At 40.7% G+C, this 7,896-nt stretch overlaps 2 pseudogenes; both read left to right on the plus strand.

Moving 5' to 3' along the window:
* The first annotated feature begins 399 nt into the window (after positions 1-399).
* LOC102018046 lies at positions 400-2,803 on the plus strand (annotated as a pseudogene).
* Positions 2,804-4,025: 1,222 nt separating this feature from the next.
* Positions 4,026-5,922, plus strand: LOC102015680 (annotated as a pseudogene).
* Positions 5,923-7,896: the final 1,974 nt, after the last annotated feature.

Consider the following 7,896-nt stretch of genomic DNA (forward strand, 5'->3'; position numbering starts at 1 on the left):
GCAACACACTTGTTCATATATTTAGTCTCAATGGGTGCACACAAGCATTTATTGAATAAACAGATGAATGGCTAATAGTTCTTAGTAATAGCTACTAGTTATTGAGCACCTGCAATGTGCCAGGCACTGTGCCAGGTGCTGTCCATCAGAGCTCCCCTGGCCCCTCTTTTAGTCTCCAAGAGCTTGGAGCTGCTGCTGACAGAACCAAGAGCTCTGCATGCTAATGTGTCCTTATTGCCAAGAGTGTTCTTCTGGAGTGATGGCCTCTCTGGACCTCCAGTATGCTCTTCTCACAGCTGTAGATAAAAGCTGAATTTAGTGAGACCATAGATACATCAATTTATAAAAGAAACCTAAAGTAACAAAGGTTTAAATGCCCTCTCATGTAAGAGGCCAGTCTACGATAGTATCTCTGCTCTATAAAGTTGTGGCAAGCACACTCCATCCCCAGGGAGCAGCACTTTTCTCTGTGGATGCTTCCCTATTATGTCTGCCTCCCAGCCAGAGGAAAAGAAGAAAAGAGTTGGCCAGAATGTCACCATATGGCTATTTCTAGCCATAAAGGAGGCTGGGAAATGTAGTCTTTGATTTAGGTTAAAAATTGGAGTTGAAATTCATAGAATTACTCACAACATAATCAATTTGGCCGTGTGATAATTTAAAAAGTAAAATTACTTAGAGGCTGACAAATAATACTCATATGGGTAGTTAGTTATTTATTATTCTGATGTCCCCATTTTGCAGATGAGGAAAAGGAAGCCCAATGGGCTTGTGTGACTTGCCTCAAGTCTCAGGGCTACCAAAGGCAGAGCTGAGATCCTGATCTTGGCAGTCTGTCCCAAGTTCATTCTGCATAACCTCTTCACTGACTCAAACAGGGGGCATGAGATCAGATACTTCTGAGTTGTCAGGCAATGATTGTTTTCCTTAAATTTCCTAGGAGTTTTAGAAATTATGTATTTCTACATATTGTAATGAGAAAATATAATTTTTAAAATTCAGAATTTCAAAAGGTGAATTTCTTAAAATACAAGGGGGTTGATTCTAAGTATCTTCAGAGAGAGAGATGTTTTAGAACTGTAATGAACAGGAGTCCACAAGGAGCTGTGACCCATGTTCCTAGCCAGGACTCCCGCCCTTCCACCTGCAAGCTGCCAGGTCACATCTGTGTCCCCATTAGCTGCCAGGCTTGGGGCTGCCAGTGTGGACCCTGAAGTTCTTAAGATAGCCTCTCCCACTGCAGCAGCACCTGCCTGACTGCCCTGCTTCTCCACACCAGATTTCCTGTACCTCATTTTCTGAGTCTGAGGTGAACTGTCTTTGATGAAAATAAGCTGTTGTGTAGTCATTGATATCTGTGTTGGGGAAACACAGCACACAAGCAAGAAGATTACAGCTTCAGTAGTAAAAAATTTTTCAGGTCAGAGACCAAGAAATCTTGTAGTTGCTTATGTCATTCCTTCTTCAGACAGAAAAATACCAAAAAGTTGCAAAGATCTCTTCATCTTACTAATAAAGCCACTAACAAACTAAAATGTCTGTCAACATCAACCACAGTATTTTAGACTAGTTCTATTGCTGCAAGATGCCTCATCTGATTGCCAAGGTTTAGGTCAAGGGACATGGAATCAAAACAGTTATATAGTCAGCATCGTTGATGTTGTAGAAGCACTTAATTGGCCTCCAGAATAACCCACCAAATACTCTTGCTGTGAGCTGGGAGAGTGGACCTAGTTTGATGTAAAGAATGACCAGTATATTGTCAATCCATCTAATGAGGTGAATTATCTGCAAGATATATTGGATCGATTCATTAAAAAAAATGTGTTGTCTATCCTGAGTGTGAGAGCCCTAAAACAGATCTGCATGTGAATCTGAAGAAACAAATGATAAGGTAATTCTTATAAAGCCTGTGGTTATCAAGGCATGCTTGACACACATCATAAGCTCTGTACATTCATTCTCAAAAGCCCACCTGAGAACAGTGACAATGGTACACAAAAGAAAAAAAGGAAAAGAGAAACAGGTCAAGGCAAGAAAATGGCTCTGTCTCCAGCAGTAAGACACCACCATTATCACCATCACCACCAAATGAAATCAGTCCTCCCTAACATGCTGTGGAAGAAGAGGATGATGACTGGGGGGAAGACAAAAACTGAGGAAGCTCAGAGGCCCAGAATGAATGAAATAAGTGACCATGCCGAAGTCTTGACACTCAGTGATGATTTGGAAAGGACTGTAGAAAAGCATGTGAATATCCTGTTTGATTTAGCTAACGAAAAGAAGTAAGAGGATATTATTGATTCATCTGACAAGTTATTGCTGAAGCAGAAAGACTAGATGTAAAAGCCACTGATCTTGTTGAGAATGAAGTTCTTTTAAATTAGAGAACAGACTGAGAAATACAGGTGCCTTTTCCCAAGATTCTGTCACAACAGAAAAGCTCAGTGGTATTCTCTTCATGTTTTCAAGTGTGTGCTAGCAATGCACTGAGCTCAGTTCCTCTCCAAGATTACACATATCTTGAAAAGGTGTATGTGCAGACCTTTTAGAAGAGAAGTTAATCTCAGCTGGTTGAAAAAGGTCTCTAGGAAGTATTTTTGAAAAGAATTTGGCAAAGACATTCATGTCAAAGCAGAGCCATTTATAAAATGGTTGAAGGAGACGAAGAATCTTTTGGTGGCAAATAAGATGAAGGTGAGAACACTGGGATGGTGTATTTGAAGACTACTAGTGTACCAAAAGTTGAAACTGTGAAGTCTGACAAGGACAATAACACTGACATTGATGCCACTTAAAAAGATGGGTGCCACCTAGCTTAACAGTGTAATGCTGTGAACTTTTCTCCATTATCAGGCAGAAGTGCAACATATATGTGCAAAAGCTAAAATGGCTTAACATTGTTCTACACTTTGTCTATTATTATATGTCTATATTAAATGGTCTATAAATAGTAATTAAGCCCAATGAGACATCAAAGAGTATACACACCCATCAGTGAACAGATGTGGTTCGCTTATTTACAGCATGTTTCTTTTGGAAAAACTAGTGGACATATTTGAGTTACATTTATACAGTTATAAAAATAAAGATTTGACTTTGGTCATTCCAAAAAAAGAATTTTAATAAATAAAGTAAGAGAAAGTTATGTTACTTGGGCCATTCTATCAGTAAGGATAAAAGAGCTAAGACAGCTTAAAACCTGTCCCATTGATGAAGAGAACTGTTTATACCACGCAACGGATCCCAGGCATCTCCAAAATACCTCAACAAGGAGTACACCCAGCAGTGAAGATGCTATGCTCATCAGAAAAGTCAGTGCTGTCTACTGGATAGAAGGAAGGAAGGAGTACTCTAAAGAGTGTGTTTTTCTTTGAACACATGAATAACAATATCCATTAATTTCTGATACCCACAAAACATATTAAGAAACATAAAAAATAAGATAGAAAAGCAGTGACCACACCAATAATCTCAAAGAAACATCATCAGCTCATATGCCTGAGATTTAAAAGGCAAAATATTTTACCAGCTCACAAGATTGATCATATGGGGTTAAGAATGTGAATATCCTGTAGCTCAGAATAACCATAATTTGCATGGATATGATGACTAGTTACACAAACATACAAAATGAATATGAAGCTGATATTGGAAACATTTTGACACTATATGCACAAGTAAACGTTGGGGAGTACAAGCTTTGAAATAAAATATAGTGTGCTCAAGTTTATTGCAAAATTATGGCTGTGTATTTGCTGATTGTGCACAATAGACATGTTGCTTAACTTCTCTGACTCTCATCTATAAAATGAAACTAAAAATAGTACCTGAGTCTCAAGTCTGTCAGAAAGATGGGGTCACTACATTAGTTGGGAAGATGGCAGTGGCAGTGATAGTAGAAAGTGCCTGAAGATTCGAAAGTTGCCAGATCAGATCATTGTGAGAACCAGGAGCTCAAGGGTCCTGAAGGAATTGCTACATCCTTAGTGCATGACAAACATCTAGCTTTGTATTTGCTCTATCTATAATGTATGATGACATGAACAATGCAACCTATCTTTGGAAAAGAATACCACCAGCAAAATCTGCTAATTCGGAACTTGGGAGAATGTGGTCAGTAGGAAAAAGTACCTGCAGAGAAATTTTTGTGGGATTTTTTAAAAGATAGATCTCATTGTATAGTTCAAGCTTGCCTTGAACTCATGGTGAGTGATTCTCCTGCCTCAGGTTCCTGAGTGCTGAGATTACAGGCATGCCCCACCACACCTGTCTGTCATGGGATGATATGACATTCAATGCTCATTAGTGGCCAGAGATGGTCCAGCCAAGTCATGAAGCACTTAGAAATGCAACACGCAGATGACCCTTTGCCCTGGTCTCTTAAGCATGTATCTCAGTAACGGCTGAGTTTGAGTTCCTTGCAGCCTTCATTGGATTTCCTGTGGAAGAGGCTATGAAAGGCATAGCAGAGCCAGTTTGGCAAGCCAACTCCATTGCCAGAATGGTTCTACCAAGAAAGCCAGTTGCAGGGGCCCAGGTTGTTTCCCGTAAGTTTATTCCCTTATCAGAGCCAGACTGAGTTACACTCATCCCCAGTGAACAGCAGTTAGCCAGCCTGAGCAATTACAAGGCTTTCTTTGAAAACTGATTTACCATCCTGAATTCAAGATTCATCTTTAGAAGCTTATCTACTGACAGAAATGTAAAATTTTCATTTTAAATTTAATGGATGAAGTATCTCAGCATTCCTTATTATGTGATAAAATACACAATACAGGGTCCTCAAACACCATTCTCAACAGTTGTTGAAACACATCTTTCACTGTAATATTTAACAATTTGGAGCTTAGCAGTATTATGTGGCTTAGACTTCCCAGTGACTCATAAAATAACTTTCCTGTTTCATGTAGAACAGTGGTTGTCAAGTCCCTTTTCCCTGCCCCTGCACATACTAACATACCCACCTGGGCCACTGGATGACCACTGTAGTGATTCACTTGGGGTCTGAGGACTGTCCTGGAGGCAGTACCTGAACTGCTGTGGATTGTGATCCAGTCTCTGGAAAATACACTCTCTTCTCTCCCCATGGAGAATCATCAATGCAGAGTACAGAAATACAGTTGAACTAATAGATCATTTCCTTAGTAACCTAGCTTGTTAACTTTGTATTTTTTTCCCTCAAGAAGCCTCATCATCAAAATGTGACTTAAACTTAACACATTCATAAGAAGCATCAAGTTGTAATATTTCCTTTCAGAAGGATTAGATATGAAAAGGTAAGTATGGAATGTTTTGTACGGGGGAAAAAAGCTACTAAAATAAGTGAACAATCCCACAGGCTATTTTTTGCTTGTATTTATCCCTTGTTTCATGAGATCAACCTTTTGGAGAAATACTGGACAAGTCTCATGTTTTGTGTGACAGCTCTCTGAATATTTGAGGTTATCTGCAAGGTTGAAACATCCTTATTTCATTTCTTCAAAAAATATTTGAGTTCTTTAAAAAATGGCACCTGCCTCTTTAAGATGTGCCCGCTTCAATGTTATGAGGATTAAGTAGATAATACATGGAAAGGATTTAGAAAGAACTAAATAATAAATGGTAGCCATTATTAACATATACACCTACTACACAGGAGGAATCTATTGCTCATTTACCTAGTTAGTTTGTTGGTGAACTCCCACAGTGCACCCTGCTGGAAAATCTAAGAAAAAAGCTGTGGCATCCACTGTAGGAGAGTAAATTGGTCAACCCTAATTCCACTGTCCTACTTCTAGGAATTTACTTTGTTTATGCATTTGCAGGCAGAAGCTGTCCTAATGCAGCACTGTTTGTAATAGTAAAATACTAGGGACGGGGCTGGGGATTTAGCTCAGCGGCAAAAGCGCCTGCCTGGCAAGCGCAAGGTCGTGAGTTCGGTTCCCGGTACCGGAGAAAAACCAAAAAAAAAAAAAAAAAAAAAAAAAAAAAAAAAAAAAAAAACTAGGGACATCTGTAGGTTCTTCCCAATGAATGACCTCCCAAATGGAAAAGATGTAGACAACGGTGGGCAGGCTGCCTTTGTGAACAAGAATCATTGCAGATTCTCTGACTCCAAGACGCCAGAGATGACAAAGACATCATTAATTTATGTGTCCCTAAGAAAGGCTGACTACTGCTGATTAAACTGGCACACTGCTCAGAACATTTTGAGAATTCACCTACTTAGACATGAATTTCTATCATGTATCAACTTTGGACATAAATTAAAAAGGAGAAATATAGTTAAAATCAATGTTAGTTTTTGGTGATGCTAGGTAAGCCTACTTATATTCTGATTCAAGGTGTTAAATATGGAAAAGTAGTGTCTTAAACTGCACAAAGTATTAATTTGGACTCAGGAACCCTAGAATGAAACCCGAAAAACTCACTGTGGAGGGAATTTCTCAAGTAAGGATGAGTTAGAAGGGAAGAATCTGAAACTTAAAAATTTTTTTGAATACCTACTTTTTAAAAAGCCATTCCACTGTTGAAGTCAAGACTTTGAACTTAAAGGCACAGTTTCTCCCATCTTCAGGGACAGGGTCGCAGGAGAGACACGGAAAGGGCCGGCTGGCTTCCTGTGGCCAGGGCAAATGGTGTAAAACCCTCTCTAGAGTGCATTTTATGGGTTTGTCAGAGTTGGTCCAGTCAGGAACTCTTGCCCAGACTTTTGTGGAGGTCAAAGGAGAGTCTTTGGCTGGGTGCTTCTCATACCTTGGTCCTGGAATCCATGTCTATGTTCCACCCGGTTTCCTCTATCCTTGCAGAGAATCTGACAGTCTGATTTGGCTGTCTCTTGGGGCCCACTTCTAACTTCTGGGAGATGCTGTGTTCCCACACCTCACAGACTCCTAGGGTCCAGTATCCTCTACCATGATGGAAGCTAGCCTAGATCACTTGGGAAGGATGACAAGATTTGGGATGCATCTCAAGTGATGACTTGCTGCTGGAATAAACATGGCATGAGGGATGAGGAAACAGAGAGGTAAGGTCACATACAGTAGGAACTGGCTCAGACTGAGACTTGGTTCAGATGCTACAAGTCAAGGCCATGTTTTCTACTCTGCTTTTCTGGCCTGGGAGAGGGAGCTAGGAGGCCAAAGCAGGACATGAGGCCGAGCCAGGACACAACCAAAACCATTTCAAAGAAAGACCTTTTATTTGGGCCTGGGAAAGGGTCCTGAGGCAGCAGTTCCTTTAAAATGGCTGGAGTTTAGGATACAGGAAGCAGTAGACTGCATTTATTATCAGCTACTTCCCTTGAATGAGCTCCAGGTCTTTAAGTTACAGGCTGGGAAGGGTACGGTTGGTGGGCAGGAATGTGCCTGCTGGCCCTCTGAAGGCATTTTGGCAATGCCATCCAGTGTAAAGATGTGTCTAGCTCCTGCCCCCAAAACCTGCTTTCTCCCAAGGCTATCTCTGGAGGAAGCAACTAGGTACACAAAACTTTACCTACAGGGTTGTTTGGCATGGTAATCACACGTCTTAGAAAGGGCATCGTGACAGCTAATTTGCCTTTTTCAGTGATGAATTTGGGACATCCTTCCACCAGTACATGTCCCAGTCATTGCAGTACACCCTTAGTGAGGCCCTTTAATACCAGATGGTTCCCATAGTCACCAACTAGTGCTGGGGATGTCCCAAAATCCTCCAGTTGAGAACTGTCCTGAATTTAGAAGCCTGGGGACTGGTAGCTGAATATCCTATGAAAGCTCATCTAGGCCACCAGAACAAAAGAATGGGGCCTGGAGCCAGATCAATGCAATTTTTCTTATATTAGGTCAGGCACTGGGACTGTCTCAACTGCAACCACAGGGCAAGCTACATCAGCTGTCATGCTCCCTTCCCAGAGTGGGTGGAACAAGAGGCCTC

The sequence above is a fragment of the Chinchilla lanigera genome, unplaced genomic scaffold, assembly GCF_000276665.1.
Source record: "Chinchilla lanigera isolate Chin_1 unplaced genomic scaffold, ChiLan1.0 scaffold00195, whole genome shotgun sequence".
Classification (NCBI taxonomy): Eukaryota; Metazoa; Chordata; class Mammalia; order Rodentia; family Chinchillidae; genus Chinchilla; species Chinchilla lanigera.